Source organism: Lepisosteus oculatus, chromosome 12, assembly GCF_040954835.1.
Source record: "Lepisosteus oculatus isolate fLepOcu1 chromosome 12, fLepOcu1.hap2, whole genome shotgun sequence".
NCBI classification, from domain to species: Eukaryota; Metazoa; Chordata; class Actinopteri; order Semionotiformes; family Lepisosteidae; genus Lepisosteus; species Lepisosteus oculatus.
The window spans coordinates 2,702,056-2,727,117 of NC_090707.1; the positions used below are offsets into that span (position 1 = coordinate 2,702,056).

General features: G+C 39.7%; 1 long non-coding RNA gene across 5 annotated transcripts; it reads left to right on the plus strand.

The window, feature by feature from the left end:
• The first annotated feature begins 1,651 nt into the window (after positions 1 to 1,651).
• LOC107078720 (uncharacterized) lies at positions 1,652 to 24,105 on the plus strand. 5 transcript variants are annotated; one of them, XR_011191329.1, is made up of 9 exons: positions 1,652 to 1,862; positions 3,531 to 3,682; positions 10,912 to 11,019; positions 11,308 to 14,543; positions 15,088 to 16,769; positions 17,270 to 17,556; positions 18,802 to 18,938; positions 19,310 to 19,428; positions 23,978 to 24,105. It is a non-coding gene; the product is annotated as an uncharacterized lncRNA (long non-coding RNA). The 5 variants fall into 5 exon arrangements; XR_001479687.2 differs by having other exon boundaries at positions 11,308 to 11,710; XR_011191326.1 differs by having other exon boundaries at positions 11,308 to 16,769.
• Positions 24,106 to 25,062: the final 957 nt, after the last annotated feature.

Sequence of the window (25,062 nt, forward strand, 5' to 3'; positions counted from 1 at the left end):
GTTTTGGGAGTGTCCAGATGTTCTTCTGGAAAATAGTCTCTTCCTGTTTGTCCTTTATTCTCAAAAGGGTACTGCCTGTTGACCTCTAGTACTCTTGCGTAAAATTATGTTGGACCTGCCCTGTGAGTCTCTGCATTCCCTCTCCTGGCATCACTGGATCCAAAGTGTGCTGATGTTATTGACATAGAGCTCTCTACTGCCGGGGCCCAGGGTGCCAGTGGGGTTGCAAGCCTGGGCCCAGAGGGGAGAAAGAGGAGGGGACAGGGATGTGGGGTGGGCGAATGAGTCAGTTCATGTTTGTGTTGTATCTTGGCCGGAGAGTGATAGACATTGCCCGGAAGAACACTGTCTTCCAAGAGGTGCAGGCTGCGGGAACGGCTGTGAGGGATCCCAGCAGAATCTGAGAGAGGTTTTGGGTGCTGCGGTCAGCAGAGTTAAGTGCAGACCTGTCACTGGGGCATGACCTACTGTAGCTCGTGGAGGCCTGAGTTCAGGACAGCAGCACAAGCTGGACAGAGCTGAAGAAAAACCACAGCTACAGTAGGACGCCCTGGCAGACATCGATGGAGACGTCAGCACCCTGTGTCAAGCTATTGTTGACAAAACTGAGGGCACAATGCTCCTACCAAAGTTGTGAAGGTAACTAACTCAGTGTTGTGCTTCTCTTGAAATCTATGAGCAGACAATGTGTCACATCAAGGAAAACAGGCTGAATTCCACTCTAACCTTATATAGTCAGGTCCAGCGAAAGTTCAACCTTAATTCAGCTGGCAAAGTCATCTCTCAGCTCTCCGCCTGACCTGCTGAGTAGGTTGCTGCAGAACGAGGGCCACTATGTGTCACCCAGATGGACGCTCTCTTCAGCAGTGAGAGACATGATGCTGGAAAATTGTGAAAACCTGCAAACTTGGAAAATTTATTTTTTACACTGTACTTTACTTCTTAAGGTTGTATTTCTCTCTTTTTATGAATACATTTTTTTAAACTGGACAGGTATAGGAATAAATCAGTAAAGGAAGATGCTGCTGTGACTTTCAGTGTCCGGTAGGTAAGGGCATCTGTTCTCTAATTAAATGAGGTAAAGCTCTATCAGTCCCTTAAGATTTTTACAGAAGAATCTTTGAGATGTTTTGTTTTCTGCACAAGAACGATTCCTGACTGCCTTCTACTGCTCATTTTAATAACAGTGATTTAAAGCATTACATTAGAGATATTTAACTCACAATACCTTTCTATGCAGTGTTGGTCTGATATTCAGATGTTGTGTGCAAGTATTATGCTTGATTTAGACTTGATTTCCCATAAAAAGTGATGCATATTAGGCATTCCTATGAAGACGTATGACAATAAACTGCATAAATATTGCCAAGCATTTCGACACACCAGGTGAAATAGGAACCTTTACTCCTGTTTGGCATTAATCAATTTAGATTTTAATAAGTACATTTAATTACAATACACATACAAAGACAAATAGCCTACATGATTTTATGGAGTGCTCTTTCAAAGTTGTGTTGTATTTCAACAAATGATTGCTGTTACAACATAGTTATTACAATTTCTGTACATTTTTTTTAAGTTTAAAAACCAAGCACAATTAATCACCATGTTTTGCTTATTTCTCCGTGCCAACAGCATGTAGAAACTTCATTCTAGAATACTCCATGACAACAGGAATTCCTGTGCTCTGAAAACACTCGATGTTGCAGCTTCCCAAGGTTCATTTTTCTTGCTATCGTTGGATATCAGATTCCTGCATGAAAGAAGAAGTAACTGGATAGTTGTAAAGCCACAGGAAGCAGTGGGTGCAAAAAGTCAGTACAATTAGCAGCCAGAAGAGAGGGAGCTGCTTTGTTTTAAAGGTGAGTCCAGCACACCACATCAAGCTCATTTCACAGTCTTCAGGACTCACACGCAAAGCAGACTTAATGTAGGACCTAACTTCAGATCCAATGAACAACATGCCATGTTGTTGCTTTGTACGGTCAGGGTCAAATCCATTATCTCTCAAAACTGTTCCAGAGCTGTGCACACAGGAAAAAATGGTAACATTGTGTTCACAGCATTACGGCAGTCTTTTCATTGCCCCATATGTGAGAAACGACACTTATCTGTACTGTAATTTGGAGCAGGATTATACTTAGTAACACATACCAACTGCTTTACCAGTAAGAGACCGAAACATTTCAGCATTGAAACAAAATTTGATAATTTTCCACTACTATAACCATTGGCTCTTATATGATAATATAATAATATGATAATACAATTGGTTTTAATGTGGCTTATATAATATGAATCAATATCATATGCACACATCTGAATACTAACATACTAACAGCATAGCTTGTATATCATTTTATATCATGAGGAGGAGATATTTCTCGTTTCATTGTTGAGAAAGAATGCCGAAAGATCCACTCCCTCTTGTCTGCATTCAGCATCATACGCTTCCAGTCTAAGAATAACCATATAATATTGATCTCTGGATAAGGATGCAGCGCAGTATATAATGCGACTCAGTGTAATCATCCACCCAGAGATACAGCTGTGCGTGTAATAAGCTTAATGGACAGGACCTCCTCAGAATCATTAAATACAGTCATTGACAACAAAAAAGCCTTAGATTTCTGGTTAGCAGAGGATTACTGCATCACAGGGGAATATGCTTCTGCTCAGTAATCTAAAGCAGCAGATGGCAACAGTGTTCCAGGGAGGTGGGTCTATCGCAAGATTAGAAATTACTCAGAGGTAGTGGAGATGCTCAAGCCCTTTCAAATACCCGTGTAGTTCAGCGGATGGCATTATTCCAGACCTGGAATGTTTTATCAATTGCTACAACATGGAAAAACAATTCTGTGTGATTCTAAAGGCGCACTTGAAAAGAATGAACGCCTTCCCAGGTTAGGTCTCCTGTAGTGGTGTGACTGAACAAAGAGGTCATTAATATTCCTACCCCTAACGGACAGACGTCACTGCTTGGCGTCAGCTATGACACCGACACGCTGATGAGTTCTAATAAGGGAAAAACAACTGTCTGTGGCTGCTGGCTATTATTTATATACACAAGGCAGAATCAGAACTCCCTTCAGACATCTCTGTTCTCTAAAATTATAAAACAGCCAGAACCAATATTTACATTTGCTAAATTCATGGAGTATAATAACTCTGGACAGGTATGGCTATCCCAACATTCCAATGCTGCTTTCCAGTAACTGTTAATTACTAGAACAATGTTATCTCAACCTGTCTTTTTGTGACAGTTTCATTTGTTAAAGACGAACTGGTACAGATTTTGTCATGTGCTGAGTGCTCAGCATATCAAGCTGTTGAAATGAGCTATTTGTAGAAGAACTGCAGAAGTGTGTGCGAGCAACAGGACAGGGCGGCTTGCTTAGGCATGCTATAGGGAATGCTGACAGTGTATTGAACTGAAGGCATATTGCTGACAATATCTGTGATCCAGCTTTATCAAAGCAAACAAAGCAAAGACATCTCAAATACTCACAGCCTGTCGTCTCAACCCCCAGAACCCAGGAGGTTCAATACTCCTGCTCCTCAAGTCAACAGCAGCAGATGGCAACAAAGAACTGGTGTGAATGAAGTAGTGTGGAATGGCAGAGCAACTGGAGGAATTGCTATCAGATTGAAAATGGCATCAGCTCTAGGTTTCCCTGTTCAGGTGAGCTCTCGTGTGTGTCCTCACAACAGTGGACTCACACATCTTGATTTCAGAGTAAATGAACTCTTTACTGTCTTTACTGTTGGACTGAGTATAACAGATCAGGTGAGATGGACGCCCTAGCCATGCGTCAGTGGTATACTACACATATTGGCTGAAACGTGATTGTGTACATCTGTCTTTTAGATGTTAGAGGCGCTATCACAGTCAAGATCACAACCCTGACTGGACAGTGTCTTTGGACCTAAATTCAGACTTATTTCTCACTGTGAGAGAAAAACAGTGATTACTTGCTTGGTGAATTTTAGATGTCTAAAGATATCTGAATGCAGACAGATGCAGTTGTGGGGAAAGAAAGCAAAATAAGGTACAATGACCCCTTTTTCCTGTCAGCCTCCTTCCTGCTGAGGACTGAGATGTTTTGCCTCTCTTCCTGATTTAATATAACATTTTATACGTTCAATGCAAGGACACAATCTGTAGTTATTTTTTATTGTCATGCACAATGTTATTCCTCCTTTGAAATGATTTCCTCATCCACCAGAGGTACTGGCAGCTCTACAGTCCAAGTACAGTGGCATGTCTGTGATCTCTACTGAAACACTTTGTTTTTAATACCAATAATTAGCAGGTTCCTGCTTTAGTTACATGCTTTTGCACTACCAATAGAAGTGGCATTTACTACACTAAAATGACTGCAAGAATATGGCATGTAAAATACAGCAGCATGCTTTCCACCTGAAAAAAAGGAAAACCTGGAGCAAATGAGTACAAACTATGTTGGGACTGACATGAGCCGACACGCTACCTGGGTTCAGATGGGGACACACTGGAGCTGAACGCCAGGTGATAGGGAAAACAAGGTATTGGGGCAGCATCTATCAGGCTTCGGTTTCAGCTGTGTTCCTGGCAATTCACGGTTCAATGAAGCTCTTTTGCATTATTTATCTGGAGCTGATGATACCCTGAAGTTCCAAAGTTTATGTAAAGATTTTCTTCTGCCTCGTGGGTGAGATTAAACTGAAATTCCCCAGGGGGAGACCTGTAAAGATCACCAATATCCCAGATAATTTCCGATAGAAATCCATATCGGTATGTCTATATCTAACGCTATACTTTACAGTACAGTGTTCACAGAGGGGCTGAATGGCCTCCTTTTGTTTGTAACCTTTGTTTCTTATGTTAGCAGTGTGCATGATCCCCGTCTGCAAGCAGCATGTTACAATCTTCTGTCTTTGTTTGACTTTAAGCCATCAAACACCATTTTCACATTAGCATTTACAGGATCAAAACTCATCCAAGATTCAGAAAACTGAGAATACGTGAGGGGAAGACAATTAATTTTTAATTGGCTAGCACAGATTCACAGACAGTTATTCATTTAGACATATTTTCCAAATGTTTTGAAGGGAGGTACATTTTTTTCCCTTGAACCTTGCAATAAACCCCTTTTGTGCTGCATCAGATAAAAAATATAGAACAGATCTGATTTCCTGATTGTATTCTGGATTCCTTTGTAATGTCATGTCCTTTGACACACTACAGTTGCATTGAATGTCCAACCACATTTATGAGTACTTTGAAGCCCAGGAAGCTGCTGTCAGGGATAAGAAAGCCTCCTAATCTTCTAGATCCCCTGGGAGAAATCTGCTCTGACAGGTAGAGATCAACGCCCTGCCTTCGAGGTCATTTCCTTTTGTTGCACTTCAACACAAGGAAGAAGATAAAGTGTCATATTTTATGAAGATAATCCTTCAGGTACTGCATTGCCAGCACAAATGTCATGACGCACCTCCTGTCCTTTCAGAAGCAGGAAAGAATGAGCCAGTGGTTCCATTGGTAACAATTAGATAATAGTGACCTGGGTGCTTTAATACTCATGATGTGCATGCAGGGAGTCAATTTGTGCTGGCAGCAGCACTGCAGAGCAGATCTGGTGGAGAGGGGAGAAACTGCTTCACTTCACTGGCTGAATTACAGAGGAATGTGGAGTTTACAAAAGTGCCGTGAGGTCCTCAGAGAGACATCTCCTCCGAGGGATGTCACCTCTTACAGTAAAGTGCCCCAGATCACCATCCTCTTGCATCGGCTTAGAAATTCTCGTCCAGAGACAAGAGCGCCACCTGCAGGTCCACGATAGCACGGAGAGCCGCAGTCTGGCTTTCCTTAGCGGTGCCCCAGTAATTACCAGGACCAGCCTTACTGAGCTCCTGAGGTCGAATAATATCAGGCTGAGGTGGAGCAGTACAGCAGTACAGCTGCTGCTGCTGTGCTGAGGTCACTTCATCCCTCTGCACTAAGGGGCTCCCACCTGCAGTGGTGCTGTGACATTCTACGCAGCATGCATGCGGGCTGTCGTTACAGGTACCGTTGTTTATATCGCCTGCCCTGCTCACCTCACCTATGCAGCGGCGCTTTTAATGAAATGTATTCAATATGCTCAGACTAAAACACACTCTTTTAGATGAACTGAAATGCATTTTAGTTAGATGAAAAAATAGACAACAAGTTACGTTTCTCAAACTTTTTCTTGCCCTTTAAAAAAGCTCTCTCCTGTCATTGAGGTACAATTTAGTTTCAGGCATACATACAGTGGCTGCAGTACAACCAAGCAAAATTTCAAAACCATCACAGGTTAGTGCTGGACAAGTGTCCTTAAATCCTGTTATCTAGAAAAAATTTGCTAACTCTAATGCCCAGGAAAGTGCTTGTTCGGCTTTCGCTGGCTGCCAGCCGCTGGCCTTCCTGTCTTCTGAAACCACTTGAACTACTGCTGACATTGACTTCTCCATTTACGAATGCTACTATAAAAATGTTCCAAATGTTATCAGAAAAGTCTAATATGAAGTACAGTATATACTGTAAGTATCTGCAATTCCCTATTTTATTCATTCTTTGTTTGCAGGGGTAGTGGGGAGAGACTGAGCAGAAGAACGTGTTGTTGTCGATAATCTATCACATATTTCTGAAATGCTGCCTCTTCCTCCAGAGTTTGATTAATAGCTCATGGTTATCAGTCAAGGGACTCTCTGATCAATTCAGACAGTGAGTCTTAAACTGTGTGAAACGGCACCAGAAAAGCTTTGTCACACTAGTCCAGCTGGCATCTGCAATTTTATTGTGATGTACAATTTAACTTAATGTATTTATGGTCATTGGACTGAAATGCTCATGTTTCAAGGGTAAATCCTTAAATATATAAGCTGAACATGAACTAAAAAACAGTTCAAATAAGAGAAGTGAACATTTAAAAAATAACTTTACCTTCATGTGTCTACTCAGAGAGCTGTGCTTTCCAGGCTTTTATCTTTGTCCTTTTTTAAATCCGGGCTTTGACACTAGGCCAGCCTAAAACAATCACCACACAAACACTGATTAATGTGCAATCAACACACTTAAAAACCACAACATTGCCATTCCCTTAATTATTCATTGCAGTTTCAAAGTATGATTGTTGTAACTCATCTAGACCTGAACTGTATACACCACATATCAGTATATAGTAACTGAACTGCCATTAATTGGCTTCCAGGAGGAACTCCGTTGTTTCCTCCTCAAAAATAAAGACATGTTTTAGGTGCAATTTAGGTGCATGTTCTCCTGTGTGAATAATAGATGACGTCAGCACAGTTCGAAAACAGAAGAATTACTGTAATAGACTAACATTTACCAGTTGGCAGAATATTTGGGGGAATTTTAATATTGTGCTAAGATGTCTGGGTGTTAAATGCTGAATTTTTATTGCTAATAGCATTCTGGGAAAAAAAAGGATTGTCATGAAACTGTGCTAATACGGCAAGAGAACATGTAAATTATTTTTTAATAGTACACATTTTAATCACGTGATTCATCTTCCAAAACAGCAACAGCAACAGCACTAGCACTAGAGTTTTGTTGGAAAAAAAACGTTAAATATTTTGCTTCGTTTCAAGAGATCACCATTGACTGCACTTCTGTGCAAAACAATTATGAACTTAGGAAGATTAAAGACGGTTCCAAAAAAAACTAGTGGTGAAAAAAGCGGTGTTACTGCTCACTGTGCAGTAGATTAAGAAGGTCTTTGAAGACATATTCCACAAGGAAGTCAGTCTCAGTTCTCATGATCTAAAGCTATGTTTTGTCATCAGAATGTCGAAGTTTGTATTCTTTGTTAAGGACTCTCGTGACTCACAGAACTCCAAGCTTGCTGCTGGGCTCTAAGCACTAACTAGCTAACATCATTATATGTGATGCCTGAACCCCTAATGCCTCTTAAAGTGATTTCTTGTCTGATAGTTTCCTAATTGGATTAATCAGAGGCGGAACCTGGGAGAGGAAGTCCCACCATTTTCCTGCTTCGAGACCATGAGAAAAGATGGTTTTCTGTGCCTGTTTCAGCTTTTAAAGACATGTAGGAATGCCTGACACAAAACGTTCTGCTGCATAAAACAAAAAAGAATCTTACCCCAGCTTCTACTGTACAGAGATACTGAATATGATGGGTATTTCTTCCAAACCCAAGAAGTGTGCTTTCAAGTATGGAGAATCTGATGTATTTGAAAAGAATGTGTTTTTTCAGGAAATTCCAAGCACAACTGTCATACTTATCCTTTTTAATTAAGTCTGCTGCAAACTGTAATTTTATTATTACAATTTTAATATTTTAATTGTATCACTTGTCATATTTGCTTGGATTTCAAAATAGATGATTATGGTAGCTAACTATTACCAGTTAAAACTGGGGCTGCAGAATTCCTTTGCATTTTAGAGTCCTACTGCTCGAGGCCTTAAACCAGTTGTGTGCCTTTGAGGAACCTGACAAAGCTCATGCTTTGTTTTTGGCCCACTGCCCAGGGAAAAACTGCAAAGTAAAATACTTAAGACATAAGAACACAGCAAGGAAGGGGATGAAAGTGGTGACATAAGTAAACAAGCTACACGAAGTGTAAGAGTTTATAATTCCTAAGTGCTGTAAATGCTAATGTAAAGACTAAACACTGCTTATGGCTGATGGTGAAGGGCAAGTAGCTGCAACCTTGTGTTCAATATGGTGCAAAATAAACTGCATTTATCTAAACGAGCATCAGCAAGATGCAGGCAGTACATTTCTGTACTGTATGGTGGTTGGTTTAAACCCATCACCTAAGGTAAATAAAGACAGAAATAAATATAATTTATTAATTGGTATCTTAATCACACAATGACGGAAATAAGCAGACTTCCCCAGCAGTGCTTTGTCATTTCTCCCAGGCTCTGTGCAGCAGGAGTCTGCCCTGAAGTGCAGAAGAAAGTCGGATTAAGAATGAGATGTGTTCAAGATAAAACACGTTCCAACAGTTTTAATCATTTTCTGGTTTGTTTTTCAGAACATTCCTGCCAGGGAATTTGCATGTAAGGGTAGTATTCCTGTATTTGTCTGACGGAATTCATTTGAAGACAATTAAAATACTACCTAATGTTAACCCATGCAACACATGAAATGAAGCTGTTTTTTTTTTGTTTTGAATAACTTACTGAATAAGTCATTTTTTTTATGTATAGCACTTCTGCAGATTCAGGCTCTGACGAGCCTATGCAGTTTGTACTGTATAGGAATCTAGGCCTGTTATCCTCTGTAAACAGACTCCTCCTCCAGGGCTTTATAACATGCTAATGGCTATGTGTTAACTCATGTGCTTGTTTATCTACATACATTAAACCAAGCTGTTTATCCATTCAGTCATTACTAAAGAAGCCAAGCCTTTTCTCTGCTTCCTCACTTTGAAATGATGCCACATTAATATTGCACACAAGATGCTTTCATCCCACAGGGGGTGTATAATACCCAAACCACATTTCTGGGGCATTTCTGCTTGATAAAAATAGATTTACTGTACAACAACCTGCAACCAAAAAAAAAAAATAAAGGAATGATATCCTTCGATATTAAACTGGGTCTGCAAGTCCCTTGTACCTGGGCCCTAGAAAACACTGTCACACTCCCAAAGACACCCAGCCATCTGTGATTTTGTAAATGAAAGAAGATACCAGTCCATAAGTAGCAGCTAATAATAACTAGAGCAGCTGTCCTCTGTCTCCAGTGAGAATTATGTGAAATGCATTGAATGCATGGAATCACTCTATGTGTCTTTGTTTAAATAAAGTTTGTAACAGAAATCCTGATCATTCAATTAGTGGCCTTTAATCAGGACTCCTTGTAAACAAGACATATCTGCTCAATGGTCAGCAGCTGCTGGCCTGGAAAGCATGATTGCTTGAATGAATTTTTACAGAAAATTCTCTTTTTCTTTCAGGATATGTTTGGTTGTTTAATTAAAACACCTATTTTTTTCCCCTATTACTCAGAAACAATCCCTTTTTTTCTAGTGTGGTTTTTTGAAATGCTGGTACTGTATGTGGCCTTCTTCTGATGGAATTAGTAGTGGCACCCCCACATGGGGGGATTACTGCCGATGTCAGGTGTGGGTAAATGAGCTCCACGCACTGCACATGTGCATTATAATCCGATTGCTAAGCAGCAGTCTAGGGTTTCTACAGCACAATCCCCACCGGGCCCCCCGTGCAGACATGTTACGAATGTCAGATCTCAGCACAAGTGAGGATACAAAGTTGAAAAGCACTGATACTCCGAAATCGGATTACAGTATAACTGTACAATATACAATGCCTTTCAAAAGTGGACAGAAAAGTGATGGAAATTTGCATCTGTGATCATTGCAGTAATATGAATGATATGTACAATATAATATGCCGTTTTTGTGGGTATTTCCATTTACATACTGTATTAATCTTTTTAGAACAAAAATATACTTTATGTTCAATCTAGTGATTTTAAGTGACTGTACGTTCTGGGACACATGCAATTGAGGTTTTAAGATTGAGTAAACGTCCATATATGGTTGCATATTCCTTCTTAGGCAACAACTGCATGAAGTCTGAAACCGAATGAGCTCACCAAATTCTCTGTAATCGTTTCAGGGGCTTTGCTGCAGTCACTTCATCTTCTCGCCTGTTCTTGAAGAGTTCTGACGTGTTTTGTTTCTACTGATTACGAGATCTGAAATCACAAATTTCTTGATTGCAAAGCAAAACTAGCTGCTTTGACTTTGCTGTCCCAATACCTTTGGAGGGCACTGCAGCTGTGTACATACTGTATAATTCTTAGTTTTCAGTTTCGTGTGCAGCTATTACTAAAGAGGCGTTCATGCAGGCATTAAGCAATACTGGCTGGCATTTATCTGCTTTTTCAGAACAGTGCATAGCGAAAGCTCTGGGCTTGAACGCTCTTTCAGGAACACATGATGCAAAGTGGCAAGGTGTCAGTGAACCCAGGTCCTGTCCTTTGGAAGAAAAATACAGTGAGTTTCCTCTTATTTGTAAAGCGCTTTAGGATTGTCTGGGATGAAAAGCACTCTGTACTTATTAACAATTCATGACCCATCTCAGTTTCCTTGGTTTTGCCCTGATCCCACACCCTATTTTCTTTTCGGAATTAGGAACATAAAAATGTCTTCCTTGTCGGTGGACTTGTCTCGTAAATGACTCGCTGTAGGAATCACGGAATTGTAATATTGATTTGGCTTTTTTGATTTGCAGAGAGAAATGAAATTAATTTACTTCCTTTTTCCGTTTCACAACCTGTACAGGAAAGCGCGAGGACATGGAGAGGTGCTCAAGCAAGCGGACAAATGTCACGATGGAGACCAGAAAAAAACAAAACAGGCACAATATGTCATCGTGAAGGAAGAGAGGATGCGAGGTTGTGTTTCATTGTAATTGTGCAGCTGTTGTTGTCCCGTTCACAATGGCCAGTAATGAGACGTGCTGACCGCAGGTGAAGCTGGTCAAGGGTGTTGCTGCCTCCCCCCAGAAACAACCCTGGAGGCAGAGGGAGGTTTGGGTTACATCACAGGAACCTGCAGCCTGTTAGATCTCATTCAGAGATGCCTGTTTATTGTAAAGCCCTCCAGGTTGCGGTGTCGGATGAAATGACCTTGATTGGGAAGAAGTAGGGAGCTGCGTCAGCATGCGTAGGCTGCACAGGAACAGGTAAAGGTTTATTCCATGCTGAAAACAAAGGAGTCACACCTGAAGAAGGCTCCACCGCCGTTTCCATTTATGTGTTTTAATTATGCTGAATTATGTATTTGCTCAGATTGGTGTCAGTTGTACTGAACATACCCTACAGTCTTACAGGTCTTACAGGTTACCCTACAGGTAACCCAGACTGGTACCAGGCCTCTGACACTGTGTAATAGGCCATAGCGCTTGTGGCAAGCCCACATGCCCAGTCCAGGTCAGGAATTAAGTGTCCGAACCCAATGCTGCTGTTTCCCAAATTTCCAAATCAGAACATGCTAACCACACCTTCCAGTAAAAGAGAGTGAATTTCACAGTTCAACAAAATTCTGAAAAAAAGTTTTTCTGGTCACACAGCTACCAGGATATGTTCTGAGGCTCATATGTAATATATAGTATATATGACAGTATATACCGTTTGTTTTTTTCATTTAAAATTCAGTTTATGACAAGGGAAGGCAACTTTCTGTTTTATGAGAGCTGAAGTATGTTAAATAAGAGCTTTGGCACCACCCATTTTACATACAAAAAAATTGTGTGGTTTGGCATAAACTTAAATACTATTTGCGGAAACGTAAATGGATTTCTGCAATTTTTTATAAACGGTTGTTTAATTGTGCATATAGCCCAAATTACTTGTGGTTAATTCACCTGTTATTTTTAACTGGATAACAAACCTTTTAAATGATGTTCATTAAATAGTTCAGACAACCCAAACCCCAAAATAAGTACCATTGATTGCCTTGGATTCAAGATCAAAGAGAAGGAGAAATGACACAATAATTTGGATATCTAATACACATCAGCTGTTTTCTGAGCTCTTCCTGTATTGTGCTTTGACCCAAGCAAAAAAACTCCAAATGATAACAATAATAAAAATCGAAGTGGCTTCATCTGCATCGGTTGTACTTTTACAAGACAATAGCTCATAATGTTTGATAATACACATTTCAAAGGAAAACATAACTCTTTTTTAAAACAAAAAGAGTTTTAAAAAAATAGTTTTTGTTTCAGCCAAATCCTAATAAATAAGACTTGGCGCCGGTGAGGAATGAGCCAGGGAGCTGCTGTAAGAGTGAGGGTAGGTGGAGGGAGGGGTATGAGAAATAAGCTCATAGGGGGGCTCAGCAGAAGAAATATTTATGGTTAGGAACGCAGAAGAGCGCAGGATTAGAATGATCTCTTATCAAACTGCTATTTAAAAAACACCATATTGTCATATTTCAAACCGTTACAAGATCAGAATGTCTTTCAATCCTTGTATCTCAAAATTGTGAGTAATTTGTATTTATTGTTTTACTTCCTCCAAGTTAACGCCAGTTTCCAGCAATATGAAAATGCAGTTTCCTGCAAATATATTTGAATGTCCTGTAAAGTAACTAGTCATCTCACTATAAATAAACTTTTTGAATGTTTTCAATCTGGTTTTATGCACTTACAGAGCGCTGAAACTAACAACTTAAAGTTGCTAATGATTTCTTAAAGGCTGCTGATTCAAATGTTCTTGCTTTTCTTAGACCTCAGTCTATACTCTTAGAGTTTGTATTTTAATTGATTGTATTCACTGTAAAACATTACATTCTACATACTCAGTTACAGTTGGTTTGGTATCTCTGGTATTGCCTTGAAATGGGTATCTTACTGAGTGTAGACATTTTATTTCTATTTCTATTGTTTCTTTTCCTTCCGAGTTGGAATCAGTTGGATCTAGTGTTCCACAAAGCTCATTCTGGGCCCTCTGCTATTTATCATGGATATGTTTTCTCCTAGTAAAATCTGGACAAATTGAGCTCTTTAGAATGATTATGAAGTAACTGTGCAACAACGGGTGTACAGACACACACAGATACAGCACACACTGGATCCAATTGTGAAGAGGACTTAATCTACTTAATCTCACAAATCCTGGTAAAGTAGCAATTTATTATTCAGCTTCTGAATGCAAGGATTCCAGGATACACACAATGTCCCCAGTAAGTGAAGTTTAATATTGTGTAAAAATCCTTATTTTAACATCTCATACGCTTGGTTTCAATGTTTACAGTTTGGACCATAGATGCGATGTCAAAGAAAACAAGAGTGTTATAAAAAAACAAATATGAATCAAAAGAGAAAAATCTGTTTTGCTGATTGGTCACGTGTTTCCATCCATTTTCTAACCTCTTTATCCAGTAAGGGTGCAAGGCAGGACACACCCTGGATTGGACGCCCGTTCTTCACAGCGGTCTCTTATCTATACTTTGTAAATATGAACTTTTAAAGTGTAACTTAGGAAATTTACAATATATAACAGTGTGAATCACAATTTAAAGCAATATTATGCTTTCAGCGTCCTGTGTTTTGTCATGTCATGTCAAGCCATGTATCTTCCAGATGTCACTGAGAAAATATACGCCATAATTTTCTTCATTGCAACACACAGAAATCAGAACATGATGTTTTTATTTCTGTTTTTTACATTTTAATTACTAGGGTAATAGATGTTTGATCTGAAGCGCAGGATCTATTCTGCCATAACTCGTTATGTTTTTATCTAAGAAAAAGATTTTTACATCCACCCTATTACAGAGACTCTAGGGAATTTGAAAAATGACCCAAACTGTTATAGAAGCCTGTCTGAGTGACATACGCGGGGAGTAATAAATCTTCAGTATGCAATCTGCCTTTTCAAGTTTTCAGTTTTGGCTAAGGTCCCACAAGACACATAATACGCTGACTTTGTCTCCACAGGGGGAAAGAAATTCACCGGGGTAAGAGCTGGATACACCCATGTCAGAGACAAAAATGTCCCTTCAAAAAAAAGGTTTCTTTGCATACTGTAGTTCCATTTATGTTCATCTGAGTGTGCTCAAAAGCAACAACTTTAAAAGCCTCGCATATTGTTTCAGTGAGGTAATAGGTGAAAAGGGCTAACTGACTGTAAAGCTGATAAAAGCACAGGTGGGGCAGACAGAGGTCCGAGTCTGTGATTCTCCGTGATTCCAGGTGGTAAGACTTGTTGCGGAGAAGCCTGCAGTCCTGATGTCCCACACCGGAGTCAGGAGCAACTGAAAGGCTACAGGAGCACTTCCTCTTTCAGTTTCCCTGTTCCAATTTTTGGGATTATTGGATTATTTGGATGTGTGTGGACGGTGAAGAGGAAGCAGTTGCTCTGGGGATCATCGACAGTGGAGTCTGTCGCCTCCCAAAGCTGACAGGGACAGTTTCAATGGGAGAGGTCGAGGCGTCAGCTGGTGGGCAAGATGTCAACACTGTATTTCCAGCCTCTGATATCTGGTGTGGCTTGTTTTAAGTGCATGAGCGATATCTCACCTGAAGTCCATTTGTTTTCTTCTCCTCCTGGGCAGTGTTTCCTGAGTCCTAGTGTTGCAGGACAGAAGCATCAAGTCACACAAGATGGGGGGACAGTGCGTTTCTGAAGTGGATCCCCCTCTACTACAAGATTTGGGGGCCCCAGGAATAAGTCATGCGCCTCTAAAGAAACCCGCGGGGGAGTATATACTGTATCTATACTTAACGGCTCTTCTTCCATTAAACTTCCATGAAGCTTCTTGTCTTGGGTTGTGAGGGAGATGCAAGAAGCTGTTCCAAGCGATGGCTGAGCTCTGTGATCGCGGGTTTGAGCAAAGGCCATGTTACTAGCTGACTGTAACTGTGACTGTGACTTGCCCTGTTGCTGGGGTTAGGGTGGGATTAGATGGCCAGGACTCCCTTCGCCATAGGCATCACACAGAAACCCCCACGACTTCATTATAATACATACATAATGTCTCACACATACTTAAATAATTTCTATTCACCAAAATGCAACATCAGGATGACAAACAGAGAATACTGACACTATAATGTTTACAACACGTGCGCTTGATTTTTCCCAACGACTATCTTTTCCCCAAATAAAACAGGAACAGCTGGTTGTAGATGCAGACAGCATGTCCCATCGAAAGACCGCCTTACAAAATGATTTTTATTAGTGAGGAAAACTATTCATAGGGTGGTGATGACGTCAATCATCAGTGACAAATTTGACCAGGGCTTTTACACTCAAGACAGCTGCTATGCTGTCTCTGTCCATGTGGTTGTTGTGATGCAGCCTAATTTCTGTTGCCAGAAAATAGGAGGCTTGAAAGACTATCACAAGTCCATTTAGCAATAACCCTGGGACTGGTGGGTTACTTTTCAACTAGTTGTTTAAACAGTTATATAAAAAGCCATTTAACACGATGATAACTGAACTCACCTGCTGCTTCCTCCTGTACATCCTGTCTTGCCCCTTAACACTTATCTTAGGACAAGCGATGAAAACCCTGTTCATTCCGGCACAAGAAGCCAGGCTTGAGGAGAAACACTCCACAGCCAGTCTGAAGTTTTATAAAGCTGTATTTTAAGGGTTTATTAACATGTAGAACAAAATCCATTCTCTGACTATACACGTTCTATTTTTTTCTGTTATACTTTTCATTCCCAAATGCTTTGCGCCATGCCAAGAGCACTCTTATGCTTTGGGGGGTCTAGAGAATTTCAAACTTTCCTATACAGCAACGCTCTTCAGCTTGGCTGTTATCTATTTACATAACTCTTTTCAATAACTCTGCAACACAGGCAACGCAGGGTGAGCTAAGAAGTCCATTATGTAACAGTAGTTAGAACACCAAAAGCACTAAGTGTACTGTTCTATAATTTCTTCAGATCTTCTGAAAATGCTGGGCTCTAGTGGAGGCCTGAAACAGCCAAGGAGAAAACAGTGTTATTGATTGTGCTCTACAGACCTGTCAGAAAGAAGTTATTGTGTTGAGACAATGTGTTTTCTTTACTCTGGCACAAATTGAAAAGGTAGTTAAAACATGTCATAGATATTCTTTACAGTTTCTACGCTACATTAAACATCTCGTTGTTATTTCCACTGTCGGAGCTCTCCGTTCTGAACAGATGATACCGTGGTGAGAGAGGAAACTGAACTGCATTGTCTCACTTCACTCCAGTTCAGCCATGAGAAATACAGATCATAACAAGGTGTCGCTCTACTCAGGTCTATTATATACATATATTCATACTTTTCTTCCTTTAAGGAGAACAATCTCGATTTAGATTAACAGGAATGTGATGACTCATTAATGTGCTGCGCTATCTTAGTTCTTTTTACTGTATATAAGCATGCAAAAATAATTGTTACAGTGTGGATAAGGGTTTTCAAATCCCATTTATAAATGCTTTCTGGAATATAGTGTAGTACATAAATAAAATAAGTGGATACATGGAATAGAGTAATAAAGCATTAGAGAGCAACATTAAAGTTATAATAACCTATGTCGTTGATTAATTGTATGTTAGGAACAAACACCTAGTTCACTTGACTGTAACTTGAACTATAACCTTAACCTTAACTCTTGGGTTATTTGTAGAAAGCAGCGTGTTCCAGCTGTGAGACTTTATAAACAGATTGACAGTTGGCTTATCTACCTCTAAACTGAACTAAAGTGAGACCAAAATTAGCATAAGCCTCATGACATTTGTTGTTTTTCTTTGCAGGACTGATTGACTTTGATAACATATGGATAGAGATGAGAGATGATCAATTTTCTCCACTGTGGATCCTGATTCACTAAAGATCTGCATTTGTGTCTGTGTGTAAATATGCAGGCAATACTAGTCGGAGTCTGTGTACGGGCTACTGAAATTCCTGCCTTTGAGGCACAGAGCCACTGTTCATCTATCGCTTTCACCAGCAGAATGAGTAATCCCACAGAACTTGATATCATCAACCTTCCTGTGGCGGGCTTGTAATGGAGTCACTCCTAGGGCAATGCAGGTGTTAGGTAAATCAACCTGCGTAATAAATGAATACATCTGAATTGCCCTTATGGGCTAGGAGCACAAGTTACATGGCCCCTAGCAGCTAAGCATGGCTGCCACAATCTTCCTTCAGACAGCAGAAGTGCATCTGCTTTAGCTTTTATAATACAGAACAGGAAGGAATCGTGTTCAGCAGTGTTATCACTGCGTTTACAGTACACTATGCTGCTCAGAGTAAGATTCTACGAGACTGTGAATGTTCAAAAGTATTAAAATGGTGTTGTATTCAAACACACACTTTTATTTTGAAAAGATTGCATTCGCATTACCAAAACTATTAATAAAGACAAAGCAATATAATGCATTTACTTGTGCTAGTCACAGTGTGGCACAAAACAATGTTTAAGACAAAAAGAGTGTAATTTCATGTTATTAATTCTCAGAGGAGAAAAGGTAGTTATCAATTCCTACAAACTCAAAGGCACTTAAACTTTTATTGCAAGATTACAAACTTCTACACAGCAGTGCAGCATCTCTGTGTGTTACTCAGTCTTCAAATGACTCCTCTGTTTTGTTTTGTTTTTTTGGTTTTCGAGATATAATGAGGGGCTTTTTGAGAGCAATTAATACAACAGAGAACCAGCAACTGTACTCCTCAATTTGGGATTGCCATTCCATTCTTCCATAACCGATGTAAGAGATGAAGGAGAACAGCATGTCTTTCCTGCCAAATCTCCGATTCAGCTTATTCTGAGGCTGAGAACCTAAATGGGTGTGATTCTGTAAGGATGAGCCATGGTCCGAAGGAGATACATGCCTCTTCCCTGCATTAGTCTTCAACACATGACAGTAAACAAAGCTCTAGTGACATCTGGCATGATTCTGCTGAACTCAATCAAGCCACTGGCTCCACCAGGCACTGCTGGAAAGAGACATACAGTACCGTAGTTTTGGTTAAGATCATGAGAACACAAGGTCACAAGGACATTTAACCCTCCTTGCTCGTTTGACAGATCTGTACCTAAGTGAGTATCACATTTTACAGTGTCTGCTTTTTATGAGGTACCTTAACAAAAGCTTTTGGGAAATCTACATATTGTCTTAAATGCTCTAGTGTTATTTATTGTCCTTTGGTAAGATTTGTAGATTATTGTTAGTTTGTTGCTGAATAATGAGCAATAGTATTGAGCATTGTAAGTTATTGTCATAGTATTTCTTGCGTAGTAATACTATGCAAAAGTAAAACCAATATTTTGTTTTCTGTGCAGATTTACAGTATATCATTGGTGTCAGCCCTAGAGAAGCTCAAGGGCAGGGGTCACAAGAATGACATTCCACATGTGGAATGCTTGCAATTATTGTTCAAGGACAAGGAATGACAAAGAGAGGGAACACACAGAAACAGGTGCTCTGTCCGCCTTCTGACATCTTAAATATGAGGAGGAGCTTAAATATACTTTGAACCCACTGTTGCTAATCTTGCTTACTTTCGGAAAGTTGATTACAATTTAACGAGCACACGAACTGCACATCAGGACAAGGATGTGAAGAAGCTGAGGAATTTTTGATTTAATTGCCAAATGGCACATCATAGCTATTGTCGGGTTTGTGACCATTTTTTCTCATCTCTGTCCTGACAGTCCAGACTGAGCTCAAAGACCGCGACTGGGAGTCGGGAGGGGGGCAGACAGGCCCAGGCTGCTATTTGAGGAGTGCGAAAGGTTGTTTTGATGCCCCTTCCAGTTTAGACTGACCACGGCGTTCTCTCTCTGAAAGGTCCCTGAACGTGGATGTTCTCAGAAGGTGGCCTGTGGCAGCTGAATAGAGACAAGCTTGGAACTCTATCTGAAAAGAGCTACCTGTTTATACAAATTCAGTGGCCTTTGGAATACCACGTGGGTTTTTTTTAGAAGCATAGTACTGTAGAAATAGAGGCTCTGTTAATAATTTGTCTTTGAACTGAAAATTTTGTTTAAAAAAAAGTGTGAAATGTTTAGGCATGAAACGCAAACCCTTTACCAATCGTTAACTCAGCTACACATGATAATGATGTTACATGCGTGTAACATGAGCACGGGTGTTAAGAGAAAACGTGACCTGTTAGAAGTGCTTCTGAACAACAAAAGGTGTCTAAAGTATAATGATACTGTTCACGACCATAAAGAACGTGGCTAATACTAGGACATCTTCACATCGGGCTGAAATTAAATCCGCTAACTTATACCTTTGTCCAGAACCTCTTCTCTAAACCGTTTCAAAATGTATTCCACAAATGAAATGCGATTGGTTGTACTTAGTGCTTCCTGTGTGGGTTTTGCCTACTTTCCGTGCCTCAGGTTTCAAAAGGTTTCATAATTTTACAAAAGTTCAACCATACACATGTGTGAGCAGTTTTTTTTTTTGACAGAAGGGAATTCAAAAGCAATTTATTACTTGAAATGCGTTAAATGGACGATGCGGCGTTTCATCCAGTGAGGGTATTATTTAAAATGCAAATGCAACCTTTGTGGGCAAGAATTAGGAACTCGTGGGAAAGGTTGAGTCTACAGTTGTTGCTCATTCGTGGCCGTGAAAGCACGGAGTTCACAACACCAGACCCCCAAACTGAACGGAATCATTGTGTAGCATGGTCTCGATGAATGGGCTATCAATATTCGCGTTACACAATTTATTTGCATTTTACTTTAAAATGAGTTAATCATACAAAAATATCACACTGTACTTTTCTCCTTCCTTGATCTGAATAATGTTTTTAAAAGCTACGTGCCTGTTGACATTTCTGTGGGTAAAATGAGGTTGCTGGAGCCCTAGAAGACCACAGTGAGAGATTACCGCTGACAGATCAGCATTCCAAACGTTTTAATGCTGACAAAACCCCAGCTTCAAGCACAGGGAACAGTGTGCAGTTCTTTATCAAATGCCACACGTACGTAAGAGGGGAAAACAGCAATTCTGATTATTCGGTAGGGTCATTAATCACTCACACCCTCAACCAAAGCAAAGTTTGAAAAATGTGAAAATGTTTCACCTCACTCACCTTGTCAGCTTTATCACTCAATGGAACTTGTTCTATCTCAGATTGCTATAGTCCTTAAAAAGTGATAATGAGAAATAAGAATTGACACTAAGGAATGAGGAAATGACACGAGCTTGTGTTTCAATGCATTTCGGATAATCACAGCATTCTAGAGAGCCCGTGTCTTGTCAGATTTTAAAAAAATAATTGTATTTTTAGCAAAATGCTTACAACCATTGAGCTACAGTAACCTACTGTAACTTCAGCACAAGTTTATCTCAGATTCTTTAACTGAATGTGATCTGTTAAAACTTTGCGATTTACAATGAAAATTGGACATTACAAAGCAGTGAAATGCAACTCAGATATAATCACCACGGAGCACAAAGAGGGTGCCTTCGAATGATGAGATATTCCAAAGGCGTCTGGAATTTAAACCAAACATGCTCAGTAAATAAACGATAGTGTCCGAACTTCGGAGTGTGACAGACGTATCGCTTGCTCAGAGAGGGCACTTTCACGTTAAAAAAGAACGTGGAGTTCAACAGCCACGACAAAAGCTCCATAAATTCTAAGTTTTAATTCTTAATGTTTATGTTTTCATTAGTATTGATTAACTGCAAAGAGCCTGGACTGTAGAGGAAAGGGTGGTTCGGTATAAGGCAACGTACGTAGCTGGATAAGGAATTCTTCGCATTTATAAACAGCTTCTTAGCTACAAGGGGATGACTGAAGGCCTCATAATTTCGACTTCGACTACACGATTAACCTTATCTTTTGGTGTAAACCCGCTTTTAAGATTTTCCTAAAAAACAAAATCAGCGTTGGGTGGATATTTTTATACATTAAGAACCTCGCCGTCTTAAATGGGGGGGGGGGGGGGGGGGGGGGGGTGATCCTATTACAATCACTAAGCACAGGAACGTATAGATTTTGTAACCCAGGATTTACAGTAAGTGCGTGGGGGAGGGGCGGCGGCGTGAAGACTCTATTCCGCGAGGAAAGCTTAAAATAAAGCGCGCTGCAAGTTAATGCGCCGGTTTCAAGGTCAACAGCACCGGCTCAGAAGTGCGGCGGTGTGGGTGTGGGATTAACACGCTGTTTATATAACGTGCAGCGGCAGTAAAGGGGGGGTCCACTGTGTGATGCAGGTTGGCCACTGGCAGCTCCACTCTGAAATCACGTTTCTCTTGCTCAAAACGAAACCATCCCAGGCCGTCCGAGCTCGCTCTTTTTAAAGGGGGAGCTCGAAGGTTTTGTAAAGTGGTACAAATACGGTATATAACTTATAAAACAGGGCACGTCGTACTTTAACGGCAACCCTTTAGGGAACGCAGTGTGTTGGTAGTGTAGCTCCGACACATGCATATTGTACGCAATGGCATAAATGTAAATCAAATATTACAGAATTAAAAGCTTTGTAATTTTATATTAGATATTATGTTATGCACACATTTAAATCAATATGTAAATACCCTAAAACATAAAACAGCACTTGTGGTAAATTGGTTAAGTTTAGATCTATTTATTTGTATGATTTATATATCTTTACTGTGCAAATATTACTTGATACAATTAAATTTAGAACTTATAGAAAAAAGCACAACTCATTCTCGTGAACATCTTAAATAATCGGCTAAAATCATTTTGCATGTTTTTCAAGGGTAACGTAAACACAGGACAGGAAATGTTTTATCGGGAATGTTGGACTTTTTGATCTGTATTTACTGCTTTTATATTTATTATCGCTGATCTGTTTTTATTCTGGGGAAACATTTGCGGATTTTTTTCCACATGAAAGCTGCTACATCACATGAAGATGGTTGTTGTCGTTGCTGTTAATGTCAGACCACATGTGGTCTACCATTTAAAAAGTCGTTTTCGTGCAGAAAATGTATGCTCTTTCCGCAAATTCAACATCACCACAGTAACTCTTTTCATAATCGTGATTTGTATCCACCTATTGTATTTCACGCGTAAGTGCGTCGTCCTATTTATGACGGAGCATCTGAGACAGGCGACAGGAGCCCCGGACATCTCTCTTCGATTCTCTCTCAAAATGCTGCTCCTAAAGGAAGGGAAGTGCACAGCAGCTGAAGGTTTATTCAGGACATTTTGTGCTTCGTTTTTATTTTATTACTGGTAAAATACTCTCTTCCGCGCAACCTCTGTAGAAATTTCATAAAGCGTTGATCTCCTTTTTAGACCCGGCGAGTCTTAAGACCACCCTTTTCAGATCTAAAGAAGATCTAACAGGTTTTGGCTACAAGCCAGATCGTCAGCAACAAGAGGCTGTGATATAAAACGTGTTGTAGCACGCCACGGCAGTTAAATGACCGGTCCCTCGACATTAAAACCTTCAAAGCTTCTTTGTAACCGTTTATGGAGTATATAAAAGTCACTTATATCAGATGATATGCTATTCCCAAAGAGAAAATAAAGACAGGCCCGTTGCATATCTACATAGTTAAATGCTTGAAATACGCTGAAAAAGTCAACTAAAAAATGCACTTTGAAGTATCAGAGATACAGTACTTAAACACTTTGTCTCAAGTACTTTCTTCCTTTGTTTTCTGACCCAATCCCAAAAAGATTGTCTTCAATGTAAAGATCTTTCAAGAGGTAATTTTATCATTTGAACAATATAACTTTCTCTCTGTCTCAAACATATTAGGATATATGCCGATAAAGGAATTTGTGCAAAGAAGACAAAAGTATAGAATTTAATATAGCAGAATAAACTACAACATGGTTTTATGAAGGTAAATAGGAATTATTATAGTAAAAAATCAAAATTCTGCTGATTTAATATTAATCAGGTACTATGCAAGGATATCCACGATTCAGAAAATGATTGCAGACGACTCAACAAAATGGTTGTACGGACGTTGATCCATACAAGTTATCATCTATTTGGAGAAAAAATACCATTAAGCGATCAAGAAATGTGTCACAACTTCCAAGTGTAAACAACCTTAGTTTTTACACTTGCATTAACCTAGATGACTGACCATTTTGAGTCAATATATCACTCAAATTGGTCTGCTCTTTGCTTGAAACCATTATCTTTGGTGCTTCCCATTGACATTTGCTTATTTGAATAAATCAATTTAATTGAAACCTACAGAGACCTATTCTCCTTAAAGAGAAATGTATCATATAAATTGGATGTAACTGCAAGTAACAGATTGTCATCTATAGGTACTTTAAACTTGTAGAGTTTTTTAGAGTAGAGTTTTTCTTGTAGAGTAGAAGAACTTGTACATAATATTCTCCATTTCTTTCATACATAAAGTGTACACAAAATACATGACCTTTCGTGCTTTATTTAAAGGAAAAGGAATTTGCACTAAATAAGATTAAATAAATAAGACTGACCTTTACCAGTTGAACATGCAGTATGATTTCTAGTAATAATTTCTCCTCAGGAGTGGAGACCCAGTGGCAGAATATCACAGCTCAGCGCTGGGGACCTGTGACAGAGAGGACTCTACACTGACAACACACTGGAGAAGACTGTAACAGCAGCTATCATCAAAGAGGAGCGTTGAGACACTGACATTGTACAATTTCAAGTGCTATAAAATATAATGGATTGTATTATAGAATAAGTGAAACGATACAGTACTGTACATGTCAGTAGTCCTATACTGTACACTCACAACACAATAAAACACTCAGTTCATTTAGTATGTTACTGTACACTGTATATGTGGAAGACCCTTCTGAAATCTGGCTTTGTGGCAGATCCCACTGTCCTTTAATGAAGTCCTGCTAAGGCATGTATCCATGTTTGAGCTGGATAATAGTTCTGTTCGTAAGTCTCAGCATGAAACCAACAAGACCCACTGCACTGAAACACTTCCTCTGAGCAGCGTGTTCAGGTGTGCCAGAGGCAGCACATCTTAAGAAAAGATAATAAACTTTTCCAGGACTGAATCAGAGTGGCCCATTGTAGGATGACAGAAATGAAGTGCCACCTAACCTCTGAACAGAACATTTCTTTTGAAATCTGAACTGTTTGCCTCCATCTTGATTCCTATATAACAAACCCCTTGTGGAGTAATGTGATCATTGAGGGACCAGTTTCTAATAAACAACTGTGGTCATCGGATTGGATGTTGCAGGGCTCTTGAGTTACACCTACTGTATGTTGTTTGGAATGTCTTCCAAAACAAAAGACAGCAAGATAAGTCACTGTAGCAGACGCTTTGGGAGACAGAGAGCTGGTTTATTCATTTCTCTCTCCGCCTTGTTAAAATGTATTTTTGAAAATACTTTTGAAACATTGTGCGAAACGTGAACATGCCGGTATAAATACACTTCAAAGTGTCTTTCACTGCGGACCAAAGCATGAGATGTGGTAAGAGTATTTCGGGGTAGATTTTGATATGAAACATAATTGTTGTTCTGGCTCTACTGTACAGGGATTTGTGACTTTGATAAGACATCTCAGAAAAAAACGGACTCTCCAAAAGGCGCAAAGTCCATGTCATCTCTGGTTATTAATATC